This window comes from Salmo salar, chromosome 28 (assembly GCF_965601325.2).
Source record: "Salmo salar chromosome 28, fSalSal1, whole genome shotgun sequence".
NCBI lineage: Eukaryota > Metazoa > Chordata > Actinopteri > Salmoniformes > Salmonidae > Salmo > Salmo salar.
In genome coordinates this window covers 33,278,642-33,298,456 of record NC_138318.1, presented here as the reverse complement: position 1 = coordinate 33,298,456, position 19,815 = coordinate 33,278,642, and the positions used below count along the sequence as shown (strand labels likewise).

Sequence of the window (19,815 nt, the reverse complement as noted above, 5' to 3'; positions counted from 1 at the left end):
GCACAGGTAAAACTGAGTGTGGTCAATTAGACTAAAAGATTGGGTGAAATGTTGTGGTTAAGTTTGGGCGGCAGGTAGCGTAGCGGTTAAGCGCGTAACCGAATGGTTGCTGGTTCAAATCCCAGAGCCAACTAGGTGAAAAATGTTACTATGTGCCCTTGACCAATGCACTTAACCCTGATTGCTCCTGTAAGTCACCCTGGATAAGCACGTCTGCTAAATGACGTTTTGGTGATAACCGAAGACAGACTCATGACATATGAAGTTAAATAAGTCACTGTCATTATTTCGATTTTCAAATAACTCGTGTTTTTATTGGTGAGAAATGCATCAAGTCACACTTTGATCTGTTTCACCTGTCTTTGTGCTTGTGCCATCTCCCCATTTCCCCCTGTGCATTTATACCTGTGCTTTCTGTTTGTCTGTGGCCAGTTAGTACTATCAGATCTCAGGATAAGACCCAGATGAAGACAGCAAGAATCACAGATGTTTATTTAACAAACAGGCAAAGGTTCGTAATTGGGTCAGAGTCAGGAAGGTACAGAACGGCAGGGAGGCTAAGGGGTCAGGGCAGGTAGAATGGTCAGAACAATGGAAACTAGCAAAACAGAAATTTGAGAAATACAGGAAGACGGGAAAGCATGCCGGTAAGACCTGACAAGACAAGGCGAACTTTGCAACAGACAAACAGAGAACATAGGTATAAATACACAGTGTATAATGGGGAAGATGGGCGACACCTGGAGGAGGGTGGAGACAAGCACAAAGACAAGTGAAACAGATCAGGGTGTGAGGAAGAATAGAAAACCTCAATAGCTTTATGTTGATCACAGAAACCTTCTGAAAATATGCTTTGATTCTTTCCAGACGTTTTGCCACTTTTAGAACTTTTAGAACTTTTAGAACATTTACAACATTTAGAAATGTTAGAACTTTTAGAACTTTTAGAACATTAGAAATGTTAGAACTTTTAGAACATTTAGAACATTAGAAATGTTAGAACTTTTAGAACTTTTAGAACATTAGAAATGTTAGAACTTTTAGAACATTTAGAACATTAGAAATGTTAGAACTTTTAGAACTTTTAGAACATTAGAAATGTTAGAACTTTTAGAACATTTAGAACATTAGAAATGTTAGAACTTTTAGAACTTTTAGAACATTAGAAATGTTAGAACTTTTAGAACATTTAGAACATTTAGAAATGTTAGAACATTTAGAACTTTTAGAACATTTACAAATATTACAACTTTTAGAACATTTAGAAATGTTAGAACTTTTAGAATATTTAGAAATGTTAGAACTTTTAGAACATATAGAACTTTTAGAACATTTAGAAATGTTAGAACTTTTAGTACATTTAGAAACTTTTACAAAATAAAATCAAGTATTTCACTGAGACTGGGATGTGCTGTATTTATTATCACTGATAACGGCAGATTGGACCTATTACCTTCTAGAAAAGAAAGGAAGAAAGAAAGAAAGAAAAGAAAGAAAGAAAGAAAGACATACTGTAAATCTGACACTCAGAGTGGGAGAGAGAGAGACATAGACAGAGAGACAGAGAGAGAGAGACAAAGATCAAGAAAGAGACAGAGACACATAGAGAGAGAGAGACAGAGAGAGAGCGCGAGAGAGAGAGAGACAAAGACATAGAGAGAGAGAGACAGAGAGACAGAGAGAAAGAGAGACATAGAGACAGAGAGAGAGACAAAGAGCAAGAAAGAGACAGACAGAGAGAGACATAGAGAGAGAGAGACAGAGACATAGAGAGAGACAGAGAGAGAGAGACAGAGCGAGAGAGAGACAGAGACAGATAAGAGAGAGACATAGAGAGAGCGCGAGAGAGAGACATAGAGAGAGGGAGAGACATAGAGAGAGAGAGAGAGAGAGGGGTTGGGGGTCTGGTAAGGCAGAGAAGACCCATGTCAGGAAAAAAAGCTGAGACGTGTGTGTGTGTGTGTGTGTGTGTGTGTGTGTGTGTGTGTGTGTGTGTGTGTGTGTGTGTGTGTGTGTGTGTGTGTGTGTGTGTGTGTGTGTGTGTGCGTGCGTGCGCGCGTGTGTGTGTGTTTATTAGATTTGAGCATCTCTCTCCTGGCGTTTCATTGAGGGAGAGAGAGACAGGGCACTGATTGCTTGTGTCATCTCTCATTCTTAACGCTTGTGGCTTTTTTTATTGCAAAACCGTGGGTGATCATAACTCAATTAAAATAGACAGACCAAACTGGATTTTTGTCTCGTCTCTCTCTCTCCGTTTCTACCCATCCTCCTTCTCTCTACGTTCAGATAGAAATATACTACGTAGAACAAACGTGCCTGTCTGACATGTATAATAATCAATCATAATGGTTCTATTTGTGGCACTTCTATCTTCAACGATCGACAATCTTTGGCTACTGAACGTGGCCCTGGTAGTCCCCAAAGACAGTGTTGGGAAACCCTGCACTGTAGTGTTGTATATCACGTGAAGTATCTTATTTTAAACGATACTCAGCTTTATACACTGCTTGGCCAACAAGCATTAACCATTCCCTCTCTCTCTCTCCACTTATGCAAGCCACTGTATGGGTTGTATTTACAATGTTGTTTGTTCTTCACTGGTCGTCCTTTTCTTGAGGCAACAGGACACACATCTTGCTGCTGTGATGGCACACTGTGCTATTTCCCCCAGTAGATATAGGGTATGTGTAATCTGAGGGAAATATGTGTCTCTGATATGGTCATACATTTGGCAGGAGGTTAGGAAGTGCAGCTCAGTTTCCACCTCATTTTGTGGGCAGTGTGCACATAGCCTGTCTTCTCTTGAGAGCCAGGTCTGCCTACAGCAGCCTTTCTCAATAGCAAGGCTATGCTCACTGAGTCTGTACATAGTCAAAGCTTTCCTTAAGTTTGCGTCAGTCACAGTGGTCAGGTATTCTGCCACTGTGTGCTCTCTGTTTAGGGCTAAATAGCATTCTAGTTTGTTCAGTTTTTTTTGTTAATTCTTTCCAATATGTCAAGTAATTATCTTTTGTTTTCTCATGATTTGGTTGGGTCTAATTGTGTTGCTGTCCTGGGACTCTGTGGGGTGTGTTTGTGAACAGAGCCCCAGGACCAGCTTGCTTAAGGGACTCTTCTCCAGGTTCATCTCTCTGTAGGTGATGGCTTTGTTACGGAAGGTTTGGGAATCGCTTCCTTTTAGTTGGTTGTAGAATTTAACGGCTCTTTTCTGGATTTTGATAATTAGCGGGTATCGGCCTAATTTTGCTCTGCATGCATTATTTGGTGTTCTACGTTGTACACGGAGGATATTTTTGCAGAATTCTGCATTCTGTCTCAATTTGGTGTTTGTCCCATTTTGTGAATTCTTGGTTGGTGAGAGGACCCCAGACCTCACAACCATAAAGGGCAACGGGTTCTAGAATTGATTCAGGTATTTTTAGCCAGATCCTAATTGGTATGTTGAATTTTATGTTCCTTTTGATGGCATAGAATGCCCTTCTTGCCTTGTCTCTCAGATCGTTCACAGCTTTGTGGAAGTTACCTGTGGCGCTGATGTTTAGGTCTCTCTCTCTCTCTCTTCAGGGTAACCAAGAGGGGCCAGCCCCCCCGGAAGCGATGGCCCAGCCCTACCCCCCAACCCAGTACCCCCCCCAGAGCGGCATCCCAGCGGAGTATGCCCCTCCCCACCCCCACCCGCAAGCAGACTACACGGGTCAGAGCACGGTGGCAGAGCACGCCCTAACGCTGTACACACCCACACAGACACACAGCGAACAGCCCGGAAACGAGAACAACACACCCACCCTCACAGCCACACTATCGGTGAGTGAAGAGTGATAAAATCACACACGCACAGAAAAACACTCACGCGCACAAGCACACACACACAGGGCGTACACACACGCACACACACCACCTTCACCGTAAAAAGGTAATATCGTAGGTCTGTGAATTTTGGAAGGAAGGGAGAAAGAGGGGGATGAGCCTCCTTCCTTGATAACGCTCACTCCTCCTCTGCCATCTTTTCAATTTGCTGTTAAATGTAATTTAGTTCTTGTTTTCCACACCACTGTCTAGACAGATCCGGTGTAATAGAGAGAGGGGAGCGGGAGTGATGGAATCACAAGAGAGAGACTGATAGAAGAGGGAGATCAACGTAGACAGTGTGAGAGAGAGACAGACAGAGAGAGAGGGGGGAAGAGAGAGAGAGCGAATCAGGACCAAGGCCAGTCAGTCTTCTGAAGCCTCTCTCTCTCCCAGACCAGAGTTCAGACAGACAGACATGAAAGATTCGCTCTGCCCCAAACCTGAAACTCCACTTCAATTCAGAGGAGAGGGGGATGGAGAGAGGGAGTGAAAGAAGAGCTGATAGAAAGAAGAGCGTGGTGAGGGGCAAAGAAGAGTAAGAAATAGTTCTGTATGAGAGTCATGTAGCTAGTTATAAAGCGAGCTGCTATGTACTTGGACTATATTTACAGTGTAACAGTGTAGGTTCCGTCCCTCTCTTCGCCCCAACCTGGGCTCGAACCAGGGACCCTTGCACACATCAACAACTGACACCCACGAATCATCGTTACCCATCGCGCCACAAAAGCCGCGGCTTCTGCAACGCAAGGGGAACAACCACTTCAGGTCTCAGAGCGAGTGATGTCACCGATTGAAACGCTATTAGCGCGCACCACCGCTAACTAACTAGCCATTTCACATCGGTTACACTAGCACTGTATGTACTTGGACTTTATTTACTGTACTGTATGTGCTTGGACTGGATTCTTAGTACACACACACACACTATTAACTCAGCAGAATCATATCTATCATCACAGCCTTATGACAGGCTATAACTCACAAATGAGGTAGTCTCCATCTCTCTCTTTCTCTCTCTCTTTCTCTCTCTCTCTCTCTCTTTCACACACACACACACACACAGACACAGACACACACACACACACACACACACACACACACACACACACACACACACACACACACACACACACACACACACACACACACACACACACACACACACACACACACACACACACACACACGTTATATATTCAGTTCCTTTCTCCCTTACTGTTTGAGTTTAGGAGTCTTCCGACTGTTTGAGGACTTTTGAAGAGTCCACAGTAGACAGTATAGAAGCTGTAGAGTTCAGCAGTGAGCATTTGTCAGCTTTAAGTTGACAGTCACTTTAGAGAGTTTGAACAGGAGTGGAATAGAGTAGAGTGTGAGCCGAGAGAGAGAGCGAGAGAGGGAGGGAGGGAGAGGGAGAGAGAGAGAGAAAACCCTTTATTGAAATTGAGTTGAAAGAGAGAGAGAGAGAGAAAAGCCCTTATTGAAATTGAATTTACATTCAATTTATTTCATCAACAAAAAATAGTTTCCTTCCTCCACAAAACAAATCGCTCCTTCATAAATCCACTTCTCCTCAAACAATGGGAGATCTTTTACAACTCAGAATCCACTTTATTGTTGCTTTGACTAATCCTTTAAAAACACATCTTACATCCTTAACATATCCCTTGTCTGTCTTATTTTTCCTACTCAGAAAAATTGACATCTTAGCTTGTCCCAAAATAAAATTTAAAGTTGACATTTTCTTTTCCTTTGCTTACTGTATTGAAACCCCCAAATAAAAACAGTGTTATTGAAAATCTCTCCTACAGCAGTAAACACAGACTCTGATATTTCAGAGGTTATATCCTCTCACACTCCATAAAACAGTAAAACATTGTTTCTCTTATATTACAAAAAGGACATCCATCTCCAAAATCTGAATTAATGACATATACAAAAGCATTAACTGCAATGATGCCATGCAAAACTCTCCAGTGCATATTCACCAGTACCCTTTTGTAACGGTGGCTTGTACAGTGCTCTCTATGCTGGCTTTACCTTGTCATCAAGGCCCAGTTTTACCCTACAAGGAGTGTATTTTTTATTTTTCAATTTATATTTATTTAAAAACCTTGACACACCCCCTATATAACTCCTTCACATTCACCTCATCCAAACCGACCTCTTCCAACCCTCTCAAATCCACAAATAAATCCTTTCTGTCTGACTCTGGGATATCTGGTATAATCCTTAGTCTGTCTGACTCTGGGATATCTGGTATAATCATTAGTCTGTCTGACTCTGGGATATCTGGTATAATCCTTAGTCTGTCTGACTCTGGGATATCTGGTATAATCCTTAGTCTGTCTGACTCTGGGATATCGGTTATAATCCTTAGTCTGTCTGACTCTGGGATATCTGGTATAATCCTTAGTCTGTCTGACTCTGGGATATCGGGTATAATCCTTAGTCTGTCTGACTCTGGGATATCTGGTATAATCCTTAGTCTGTCTGACTATGGGATATCGGGTATAATCCTTAGTCTGTCTGACTCTGGGATATCGGTTATAATCCTTAGTCTGTCTGACTCTGGGATATCTGGTATAATCCTCAGTCTGTCTGACTCTGGGATATCTGGAATAATCCTCACTCTGTCTGACTCTGGGATATCTGGTATAATCCTCAGTCTGTCTGACTCTGGGATATCGGTTATAATCCTTAGTCTGTCTGACTCTGGGATATCTGGTATAATCCTCAATCTGTCTGACTCTGGGATATCTGGTATAATCCTTAGTCTGTCTGACTCTGGGGTATCGGTTATAATCCTTAGTCTGTCTGACTCTGGGATATCTGGTATAATCCTTAGTGTGTCTGACTCTGGGATATCGGGTATAATCCTCAGTCTGTCTGACTCTGGGATATCTGGAATAATCCTCAGTCTGTCTGACTCTGGGATATCTGGAATAATCCTCAGTCTGTCTGACTCTGGGATATCGGTTATAATCCTTAGTCTGTCTGACTATGGGATATCGGTTATAATCCTTAGTCTGTCTGACTCTGGGATATCGGGTATAATCCTTAGTCTGTCTGACTCTGGGATATCTGGTATAATCCTCAGTCTGTCTGACTCTGGGATATCTGGTATAATCCTTAGTCTGTCTGACTCTGGGATATCTGGTATAATCCTTAGTCTGTCTGACTCTGGGATATCGGGTATAATCCTTAGTCTGTCTGACTCTGGGATATCTGGTATAATCCTTAGTCTGTCTGACTCTGGGATATCAGGTATAATCCTTAGTCTGTCTGACTCGGGGATATCTGGTATAATCCTTAGTCTGTCTGACTCTGGGATATCTGGTATAATCCTTAGTCTGTCTGACTCTGGGATATCGGTTATAATCCTTAGTCTGTCAGACTCTGGGATATCGGGTATAATCCTTATTCTGTCTGACTCTGGGATATCTGGTATAATCCTTAGTGTGTCTGACTCTGTGATATCTGGTATAATCCTTAGTCTGTCTGACTCTGGGATATCGGTTATAATCCTTAGTCTGTCTGACTCTGGGATATCTGGTATAATCCTCAGTCTGTCTGACTCTGGGATATCTGGTATAATCCTCAGTCTGTCTGACTCTGGGATATCGGTTATAATCCTTAGTCTGTCTGACTATGGGATATCGGTTATAATCCTTAGTCTGTCTGACTCTGGGATATCTGGTATAATCCTCAGTCTGTCTGACTCTGGGATATCTGGTATAATCCTTAGTCTGTCTGACTCTGGGATATCTGGTATAATCCTTAGTCTGTCTGACTCTGGGATATGTGGTATAATCCTTAGTGTGTCTGACTCTGGGATATCTGGTATAATCCTTAGTCTGTCTGACTCTGGGATATCGGTTATAATCCTTAGTCTGTCTGACTCTGGGATATCTGGTATAATCCTTAGTCTGTCTGACTCTGGGATATCTGGTATAATCCTTAGTCTGTCTGACTCTGGGATATCGGGTATAATCCTTAGTCTGTCTGACTCTGGGATATCTGGTATAATCCTTAGTCTGTCTGACTCTGGGATATCGGGTATAATCCTTAGTCTGTCTGACTCTGGGATATCTGGTATAATCCTTAGTCTGTCTGACTCTGGGATATCTGGTATAATCCTTAGTCTGTCTGACTCTGGGATATCGGTTATAATCCTTAGTCTGTCTGACTCTGGGATATCGGGTATAATCCTTAGTCTGTCTGACTCTGGGATATCTGGTATAATCCTTAGTCTGTCTGACTCTGGGATATCGGGTATAATCCTTAGTCTGTCTGACTCTGGGATATCTGGTATAATCCTTAGTCTGTCTGACTCTGGGATATCTGGTATAATCCTTAGTCTGTCTGACTCTGGGATATTGGTTATAATCCTTAGTCTGTCTGACTCTGGGATATCGGGTATAATCCTTAGTCTGTCTGACTCTGGGATATCTGGTATAATCCTTAGTCTGTCTGACTCTGGGATATCTGGCATAATCCTTAGTCTGGGAAATGGGGTGTCTTCATCTGGTGCCTTTTTCTTGTAGCTCTTGAGCATAATCAACTCTTCTGTTGACAGAGCCTTCCTGCAACTTCCCAGCAGTTGTCCGACAATCCTTTCAGACCTCACCCCCAAATGTTCAGCCACTCGTCCTCCATGCATTAATGCGGGCCCAGCCATGTCCATTAACTTCCTTATAGGCTGACCACACCGCTCGCGTCGTGTGCGCGAGCGTTGCAAAGTAAATTTAGAAATCTATGTTATTCAATTATTGCACCCACACTGCTCGTGCGCATCAACGAATGTCTGCGATGCCAAGGGCTAAAATAGAAGTATTTTCTATTTCTGACGCAGATCGCACTGCAAGTCCTGCCTCTCCCATCTCCTCATTGGTTTATAGAAGCAGGTACCCACATGCCATCTCCTCATTGGTTATACTGTACCCACGTGGGTGATTGAAAGACGAACTGTGTTGCAGGTCGGTGTAGTAATACTATGAAAGTTTAGATGCCAATCACGATATAAGTTAAAAGATGAAAAAGCCTGGAAGGAGGAGAGATGACTAGAAACGATTCGGTTGACCATTTTATGTGTGGATTAATTGTCGGAGTAGACGACCTTGTTCATTTCAGGTAAAATAACAACTCAATGTTTATATCCCAGGACAAATTAGCTAGCAACAGCAAGCTAGCTAAATAGGACATTTACATTTACATTTTAGTCATTTAGCAGACGCTCTTATCCAGAGCGACTTACAGTAGTGAATGCATACATTTCATTTTTCATACCATTTTTTTTTCTTCTTCTTCGTACTTGGCCCCCCGTTGCAAACACCATGCTCTACCAACTGAGCTACGGGGAAGGCTGGACAAATTAGCTAGCAAGTGCAAGCTAACTAGCTAAATTGCCATAAATGTTAAATGCTTTTCAACCTGTTCCCAAATTAATGTAATTGGTTCAGAGTTTGTTTTGATATTTTAACCTGCGTGTCGTGATCGCGTTTGGTGTTTATTTATGCAGGATGGCGCAGGATGGGCAGGCACGCAGTCGGTGTGGGTTCCGTGTTAGTGTGTTGATTTTGCCCTTCATCAGCATTTTGGAGAAATGTGGAACAGCTTCAGTTGTACAATCCAGTCTTGCCCCATACAGAGGAGGTTCCTCCAACAGCTAATGCACTGACTCCGCCTTAGTGCATCTGGACACCTTCATTATACTCCGAACCCTAAGAAGGCCTCTGTAAAGTGGAGGTACTACATCATTAGAAATCTGGCTACTATCAACCAAAAATAAAGTCTTCTTTAAATCTAATCCCCCTACCTTCTGTAATTCCAGACCTGCCACCTCTCTCCACACCTCATTTTTCGGTCCATAAAGCAACCTTTGAATAAACTGAAACCGGAAAGCAGCGGCCCTACTACCAAGATGTACAAGACCTTGTCCCCCTTCTCTTTTGACAAATACAAAACACTTTGTGGAACCCAATGATATTTATCCTCCCCAAAAAATAGACAATAATTGCCTGTATCTTGGTCAGAAGGCCAGACTTGGGCTAGGGAGCTCCTGTCTAACAGCTGATCTGTGGCAATGAATATTTTTTTGTCCATTCTTTTTCTCTAAACCAAAGAAAGATTTGGATGAGGCATCCATTTCAGAGATTCCCTGAAACTTACTTCTCACCAATGCCCCCTGTGCTCTGATGCCCAGCAGGTCTGCCAATGCCCCGTGTGCTCTGATGCCCAGCAGGTCTACCAATGTCCCCTGTGCTCTGATGCCCAGCAGGTCTGCCAATGCCCCCTGTGCTCTGATACCCAGCAGGTCTGCCAATGCCCCCTGTGCTCTGATGCCCAGCAGGTCTGCCAATGCCACCTGTGCTCTGATGCCCAGCAGGTCTGCCAATGCCCCCTGTGCTCTGATGCCCAGCAGGTCTGCCAATGCCCCCTGTGCTCTGATGCCCAGCAGGTCTGCTAATGCCCCCTGTGCTCTGATGCCCAGCAGGTCTGCCAATGCCCCCTGTGCTCTGATGCCCAGCAGGTCTGCTAATGCACCCTGTGCTCTGATGCCCAGCAGGTCTGCCAATGCCCCCTGTGCTCTGATACCCAGCAGGTCTACCACATCCCCCTGTACTCTGATGCCCAGCAGGTCTGCCAAATAGGCTTTTTTCCTCTTGAGGGCCTGAATATGACCTCAATCTCCTGTGGTCTCAACCAACGTTAGGAGTTCCACTATTTCAGACTCTAGGGCGTTCATTGATCTGGTGATATCTCTGGTGACATTCATCGTGTACTGATTACATAATTGTTAAATCTGGATTGTCCCTATATCCCACCACTGTTGAAAGGAAATAAAACTGGCCTTTTGAGACCTTATTGAGCATCACTCAATAAAGTTAGATTAAAATGCCAGTATGCACTTTTAGGTTTTACAGAGTTAATGTCCACCACCTCTGTTATTAAACTATGATCTGAAAATCCCACTGGGGTTATCACACTTGATTTACAGACCTGAGATTGATACTCAAAATAATAAAACCTATCTTACCTGGACAGAGAGATTGTGTTCTCTTTCACATTGGCCCATGTGTACTGTCTCGTGCCTCCATTTTGACTCAGCCAAATATCACATAGTTCATGTGTTACAATAAGGTGTTTTAAAAAAGGCTTTGAAGCTATATGAGGTTCTTTGTGATTTCTATCTAAATCACTGACTGTACAGTTAAAATTCCCAGCAAGAAATAAATAATCCTCAGTATTGCATTTCTCAATGGTATTTGAAAATGTCTCTAAAAAACATACCCTCTCAACTGCCACTGCAGGGGCATATACATATATTAAACACATAGTTATGTTTTCATACCTCGCTCTAACTTTTAATAACCTCCCCTCAACTACCTCTTCAACCTCATATGACAAAGGCAAAAAACCTTTTGAGAACAGGATGGCCACACCCCTACTTATTGAGTTTTTATGACCCTCGTTTCTTGTAGAAAACTATGTCACTTCCCTTTCCCTTTATTAACTCATACACTACGGTTCTCTTAAAACTTAAAACTGCTCATGGCCGGAAAAAACTACAGAGTAAGAAACAGAAAACACATCTCTATACAGAGTTAAAACTGCGAATTAACTCTTTCATTTCCTTTAGAATTTACCTCACTTGTCCCTCTCGTGACCACTTTCTTTAGTCAAGCAATTCCTGGGCTTGTCAAACCTCCCAATGTTATTTTTGACATCAGACACTTTGCTGATTCAATAAACAATTCATATTCAGGAAATACAATCTGTTACATGATAATACTGCATATATTTATTCCCTTTTGTCAAATTCAGAAATGTATGTACTTATTTTGCAGTGACGCATCATCTGCCTCACTATCACTATCATCCCCAGAGGAAAACTACACCATCTCTACAACCTGTTTATCCTCACTATCATCCCCAGAGGAAAACAACACCATCTCTACAACCTGTTTATCCTCACTATCATCCCCAGAGGAAAACAACACCATCTCTACAACCTGTTTATCCTCACTATCATCCCCAGAGGAAAACTACACCATCTCTACAACCTGTTTATCCTCACTATCATCCCCAGAGGAAAACTACACCATCTCTACAACCTGTTTATCCTCACTATCATCCCCAGAGGAAAACTACACCATCTCTACAACCTGTTTATCCTCACTATCATCCCCAGAGGAAAACTACACCATCTCTACAACCTGTTTATCCTCACTATCATCCCCAGAGGAAAACTACACCATCTCTACAACCTGTTTATCCTCACTATCATCCCCAGAGGAAAACTACACCATCTCTACAACCTGTTTATCCTCACTATCATCCCCAGAGGAAAACTACACCATCTCTACAACCTGTTTATCCTCAACTGATTTAGCAATCTCTACATTCCTCTTGGAATTAGAACCTTCACCACCCCTTAAATGATTCCTCTTAGAATTAGAACCTTCCTCACCCCTTAAATTCTTCCTCTTGGAATTAGAACCTTCATCACCCCTTAAATTCTTCCTCTTAGAATTAGAACCTTCCTCACCCCTTAAATTCTTCCTCTTGGAATTAGAACCTTCACCACCCCTTAAATTCTTCCTCTTGGAATTAGAACCTTCATCACCCCTTAAATTCTTCCTCTTAGAATTAGAACCTTCCTCACCCCTTAAATTCTTCCTCTTGGAATTAGAACCTTCATCACCCCTTAAATTCTTCCTCTTAAAATTAGAACCTTCCTGACCCTGTCACGTTCACTATCTTCAAACTCCCGATCATAAATAAACCAAGGCGCAGCGTGCATGGAATTCCACATCTTTTAATGAAGATGAAACTCACCAAACAACAAAACAGGAGAAAAATGAAATGTGACGTTTTGGGCTGCTCACAGGCAGCTACACAAGAACAAGATCCCACAATCACAGGTGGGAAAAGGGCTGCCTAAGTATGATTCCCAATCAGAGACAACGATAGACAGCTGCCTCTGATTAGGAACCATACTCGGCCAAAAACAAAGAAATAAACAACATAGAATGCCCACCCCACATCACACCCTGACCTAACCAAATAGAGAAATAAAACGGCTCTCTAAGGTCAGGGCGTGACAGTCCCCCCCCCCCCCCCCCCCCCCCCCCCCAAAGGTGCGGACTCCCGGCCGCAAACCTGAACCTATAGGGGAGGGTCCGGGTGGGCATCTCCCCTTTGTGGCGGCTCCGGTTCGGGGCATAGCCCCCGCTCCGCCCGCAAATCCCTCCGCTTTTGTGTAACCGGACCGTGGATCGTCGCCGCAGGAACCGGACCGTGGATCATCGTCGGAAGCTCCGAACTGGGAACCCCCGCTGGAGGCTCTAAACTGCCGACCGTCGCTGGAGGCTCTGGACTGCCGACCGTCGCTGGAGGCTCTGGACTGCGGACCGTCGCTGGAGGCTCTGGACTGGGGACCGTCGCTGGAGACTCTGGACTGGGGACCGTTGCTGGAGGCTCTGGACTGCGGACCGTCGCTGGAGACTCTGGACTGGGGACCGTCGCTGGAGACTCTGGACTGGGGACCGTCGCTGGGGTCTCTGGACTGGGGACCGTCGCTGGAGACTCTGGACTGGGGACTGTCGCTAGAGACTCTGGAATGCGGACCGTCGCTGGAGACTCTGGACTGCGGACCGTCGCTGGAGACTCTGGACCGTCGATAGAGTCTCTGGACTGCGGACCGTCGCTGGAGACTCTGGACTGCAGACCGTCGCTGGAGATTCTGGACTGGGGACCGTCGCTGGACACTCTGGACTGCGGACTGTCTCAGGAGGTTCCGGACTTTAGGCCGTCTCAGGAGGTTCCGGACTTTAGGCCGTCTCAGGAGGTTCCAGACTGTAGGCCGTCTCAGGAGGTTCCGGACTGTAGGCCGTCTCAGGAGGTTCCGGACTGTAGGCCGTCTCAGGAGGTTCCTGACTGTGAGACGTCGCCGGAAGCTCTGGACTGGGAACTGTCGCCGGAAGCTCTGGACTGGGAACTGTCGCCGGAGGCTCCGTGCCATGGATCATCACTACAGGCTCCGCGCCATGGATCATCAATGGAGGCTCCGGGCCATGGATCATCACTGGAGGCTTTATGCCATGGATCATCACTGGAGGCTCCGGGCCATGGATTATCACTGGAGGCTTCGTGCCATGGATCATCATTACAGGCTCCGGGCCATGGATCATCACTGGAGGCTTCGTGCCATGGATTATCACTGGAGGCTCCGGGCCATGGATTATCACTGGAGGCTTCATGCCATGGATCATCATTACAGGATCCGGGCCATGGATCACCACTGGCGGCTTCGTGCCATGGATTATGACTGGAGGCTACGGGCCATGGATTATCACTGGAGGCGTCATGCCATGGATCATCTCTACAGGCTCCGGGCCATGGATCATCACTGGAGGCTTCGTGCCATGGATTATCACTGGAGGCTCCGGGCCATGGATTATCACTGGAGGCTTCGTGCCATGGATCATCACTACAGGCTCCAGGCCATGGATCATCACTGGAGGCTTCGTGCCATGGATCATCACTGGAGGCTTCGGACCATGGATCATCACTGAAGGCTTCGTATGTGGAGCCGGAACAGGTCTCACCAGACCGGTCGAGACGCCCCGGAAGGCCGGGTGCATGGGGTTGGCACAGGATATATTGGGCCGTGGAGGCGCACTGGAGGTCTGGAGCGTAGGGCTGGCACAACCCGTCCTGGCTGGATGCTCACTTTAGCCCGGCAAGTGCGGGGCGCTGGCACAGGACGAACTGGGCTGTGAAAACATTTTTTGGAGCTGCCTCTCGGGCTTCCGTCGTTGCCGTGACTCACGATCTCGTCGCTGTTCCTCCCTCGCTGCTTCCACTTGTTCCCATGGAAGGCGATCCCTTCCGGCCTGAATCTCCTCCCACGTCCAGGATCCTTTGCCGTCCATGATGTCCTCCCATGTCCAACTCATCTTCCCCGTAGGCGCACGCTGTTTGGTCTTTTTGTGGTGGGATCTTCTGTCACGTTCACTATCTTCAAACTCCCGATCATAAATAAACCAAGGCGCAGCGTGCATGGAATTCCACATCTTTTAATGAAGATGAAACTCACCAAACAACACAGGAGAAAAACGAAACGTGACGTTCTGGGCTGCTCACAGGCAGCTACACAAGAACAAGATCCCACAATCACAGGTGGGAAAAGGGCTGCCTAAGTATGATTCCCAATCAGAGACAACGATAGACAGCTGCCTCTGATTAGGAACCATACTCGGCCAAAAACAAAGAAATAAACAACATAGAATGCCCACCCCACATCACACCCTGACATAACCAAATAGAGAAATAAAACGTCTCTCTGAGGTCAGGGCGTGACACACCCCTTAAATCCTTCCTCTTGGAGTTAGAACCTTCATCACCCCTTAAAATCTTCCTCTTAGAATTAGAACCTTCATCACCCCTTAAATTCTTCCTCTTAGAATTAGAACCTTCCTCACCCCTTAAATCCTTCCTCTTGGAGTTAGAACCTTCATCACCCCTTATAATCTTCCTCTTAGAATTAGAACCTTCATCACCCCTTAAATCCTTCCTCTTGGAGTTAGAACCTTCATCACCCCTTAAAATCTTCCTCTTAGAATTAGAACCTTCATCACCCCTTAAATCCTTCCTCTTGGAATTAGAACCTTCACCACCCCTTATAATCTTCCTTCTCCTCCGTATTTTGAAAACAGCTGCTTCATTTTCTATTCTTTCACTCTCCTCATGAACTCCCATTTTACTCTCCAGCACCACCTCATCACCGACTGTCCACCTCCCGCCCCTCTTTTCCCTGTTCTACAACAACTGCCCCCGTAACCACATTGCTCTCCTTTCCTATTTTTCCCACCACATCTGCCCACCTTCTCCCATCTCCTGAACCCTTAACCTGTTCTTCCCTTCTTAGTGGTGCTTTAGCTGCACCAGCGCTAGAGCTGCTACTGGACTCTGCCATTCGTTCTCTGGACAATTACCCTCCAAATGCCTCTCTCTTCCACACCCAAAGCATTTAATTGATTCAGTAGAAGTGTAGAACACAATCAAACCCATCAATCTTGAAACTGAAAGCTAAATTCAGTTGGTCAGTATCCTTCTTTAAAATCAAGTGCACTTGTCTCCTTTGAGATACGACATTTTTCAGCAAAGGAGATTTGCATCCTAAAATAACCTTCTCTATAGTAGATACAAGTTGACCATGACGAGATAACGCTCGCTCCAACACTTCATCTCTAACGAATGGCGGCGCTTCAGAAAGTATAACTTTATTCGTCGGATTCATAAGAGTGATTACCGACGTTTGTGTCCCCCACAACACAACACCACTCTCAACTATCATATTCACCTTTTCAATGGAGTCTAGGAATATCACTACAGCGCTATTCATCCTTGAGGCTGATTTCATGCTATCATACCCAATGATAGCGCCAGCTGCTAAGCTACATTCTTCCACAGAACACCCTGCCTCAGCGGGAATCTTCACCCTATGCCGCCAACTAAGTTTTTCAAACTCTACACCTCTACGTGTGGCCATTACAATCAACGCCTCCCGCTGGCTGCGCCCTCGAGAGAACCAACCTCAATGACCCCACCACTTCTATACGTGCTTAGTGATAGTGAGACAATATAACCTTAAAACAACTCAACTAATCAATATATTTACAGTGGGGGGAAAAAAGTATTTGATCCCCTGCTGATTTTGTACGTTTGCCCACTGACAAAGAAATGATCAGTCTATAATTTTAATGGTAGGTTTATTTGAACAGTGAGAGACAGAATAAGAACAACAAAAAATCTAGAAAAACGCATCTTAAAAATGTTATAAATTGATTTGCATTTTAATGAAGGAAATATGTATTTGATCCCTCTGCAAAACATGACTTAGTACTTGGTGGCAAAACCCTTGTTGGCAATCACAGAGGTCAGACGTTTCTTGTAGTTGACCACCAGGTTTGCACACATCTCAGGAAGGATTTGGTCCCACTCCTCTTTGCAGATCTTCTCCAAGTCATTAAGGTTTCGAGGCTGACGTTTGGCAACTCGAACCTTCAGCTCCCTCCACAGATTTTCTATGGGATTAAGGTCTGGAAACTGGCTAGGCCAATCCAGGACCTTAATGTGCTTCTTGAGCCACTCCTTTGTTGCCTTGGCTGTGTGTTTTAGGTCATTGTCATGCTGGAATACCCATCCACGACCCATTTTCAATGCCCTGGCTGAGGGAAGGAGGTTCTCACCCAAGATTTGACGGTACATGGCCCCGTCCATCGTCCCTTTGATGCGGTGAAGTTGTCCTGTCCCCTTAGCAGAAAAACACACCCAAAGCATAATGTTTCCACCTTCATGTTTGACGGTGGGGATGGTGTTCTTGGGGTCATAGGCAGCATTCCTCCTCCTCCAAACACGGTGAGTTGATGCCAAAGAGCTCCATTTTGGACTCATCTGTCCACAACACTTTCACCCAGTTGTCCTCTGAATCATTCAGATGTTGATTGGCAAACTTCAGACGGGCATGTATATGTGCTTTCTTGAGCAGGGGGACCTTGCGGGCGCTGCAGGATTTCAGTCCTTCACGGTGTAGTGTGTTACCAATTGTTTTCTTGGTGACTATGGTCCCAGCTGCCTTGAGATCATTGACAAGATCCTCCCATGTAGTTCTGGGCTGATTCCTCACCGTTCTCATGATCATTGCAACTCCACGAGGTGAGATCTTGCATGGAGCCCCAGGCCGAGGGAGATTGACAGTTCTTTTGTGTTTCTTCCATTTGCGAATAATCGCACCAACTGTTGTTACCTTCTCACCAAGCTGCTTGGCGATGGTCTTGTAGCCCATTCCAGCCTTGTGTAGGTCTACAATCTTGTCCCTGACATCCTTGGAGAGCTCTTTGGTCTTGGTGGAGAGTTTGGAATCTGATTGATTGATTGCTTCTGTGGACAGGTGTCTTTTATACAGGTAACAAGCTGAGATTAGGAGCACTCCCTTTAAGAGTGTGCTCCTAATCTCAGCGCGTTACCTGTATAAAAGACACCTGGGAGCCAGAAATCTTTCTGATTGAGAGGGGGTCAAATCATTAAAATGCAAATCAATTTATAACATTTTTGACATGCGTTTTTCTGGATTTTTTTGGTGTTATTCTGTCTCTCACTGTTCAAATAAACCTACCATTCAAATTATAGACTGATCATTTCTTTGTCAGTGGGCAAACGTACAAAATCAGCAGGGGATCAAATACTTTTTCCCCCACTGTACACAATGTGTGATGGTTGCTGATAATGGGCCTCTGTACGCCTATGTAGATCTTCCATTAAAAATCAGCCGTTTCCAGCTACAATAGCCATTTACAGCATTAACAATGTCTACACTGTATTTATGATCAATCTGATGTATTTTAACGGTAAAAAAGTGCTTTTCTTTCAAAAACTAGGACATTTCTAAGTGACCCCAAACTGTTGAACTGTCGTGTATACTTCTTTAATCAGAACAACAGTTGTATTGCTTCTTCAATCAGAACAACAGTTGTATTGCTTCTTTAATCAGAACAACAGTTGTATTGCTTCTTTAATCAGAACAACAGTTGTATTGCTTCTTTAATCAGAACAACAGTTGTATTGCTTCTTTAATCAGAACAACAGTTGTATTGCTTCTTCAATCAGAACAACAGTTGTATTGCTTCTTTAATCAGAACAACAGTTGTATTGCTTCTTTAATCAGAACAACAGTTGTATTGCTTCTTTAATCAGAACAACAGTTGTATTGCTTCTTTAATCTGAACAACAGTTGTATTGCTTCTTTAATCAGAACAACAGTTGTATTGCTTCTTTAATCAGGACAACAGTTGTATTGCTTCTTTAATCAGAACAACAGTTGTATTGCTTCTTTAACCCCTGTGCGGCCTCCGTCCCGTATGACATCCAGCGAAAAATCATATCGCCATTAGCTTAACAAAATTTAATAATTTTAAAAATAAAATAAAAAATTCAAATTATATCGTTTTATAGATACACCTCTCCTGAATCGAACCACGTTGTCCGATTTCAAAAAGGCTTTACAGCAAAAACAAAACATTAGATTATGTTAGAGGAGTATATCGTAAAAGTAGCCACATAGCCATTTTCCGACCAACCACATGCATCACAAATAACCAAAAAACAGCTAAATGCAGCACTAACCTTTGACAATCTTCATCAGATGACACACCTAGGACATCATGTTACACAATACATGCATTCTTTTGTTCGATAAAGTTCATATTTATATATAAAAACAGCATTTTACATCGGTGCGTAACGTTGACTAACTATTTTCCCTCAAATGCATCCGATGAAACAGAGACAATTTACTAAATTACTATTCGAAAACATTTTTAAAATGTAATATTGTCATTCTAAGATTTATAGATGAATATCTCTTGAAAGCACCTGTAATGCCAGATTTAAAAATAACTTTACTGGGTAATCACACTTTGCGATAAAAGGGGATGCGATACTCAGAACAATAGGCTAGCAATAGCAATAGGCTAGCCATCTTGGAACAATCGCATATCACATCTAGTCTTGTATACTATTGTCAATAATCCCTTACCTTTGGTTGTCTTCATCAGAAAGCACTTCCAGGAATCCCAGGTCCACAACAAATGTATTTTCGTTCAAAAAAATGACTCCTTTATGTTCTTGTTCTTGTTAGCGCGTCTGAAGGCTGATCCAAATGCTTCGTCGGCCACGAGACAGCCATTTCGAGAAAATGCATTTTTTTCCCCATTTAGGTTCGTTCAAACATGTCAAACGTTGTATAACATAAATCTTCAGGGCGTTTTTCAACAAGAGAGCCAATAAGATTCGAGGGGGACGATTGCATTGTGTTTCAAAACGTTTCGAAAGGGGAGGGTAACCAGGGGCGCCGGCGTCATAATGGTGATGGCCCTCTCCGTGTGACCACGTTCCACAGCG

General features: G+C 44.1%; 1 pseudogene across 1 annotated transcript in view; it reads left to right on the top strand.

Moving 5' to 3' along the window:
* LOC106589866 (RNA binding protein fox-1 homolog 3-like) overlaps positions 1–19,815 on the top strand; it is a 919,181-nt pseudogene that overhangs the window by 790,789 nt on the left and 108,577 nt on the right. The window contains exon 6 of the transcript XR_014383051.1: positions 3,565–3,804. The product of XR_014383051.1 is annotated as an RNA binding protein fox-1 homolog 3-like (transcript). The remainder of the gene's footprint in view (positions 1–3,564; positions 3,805–19,815) is intronic.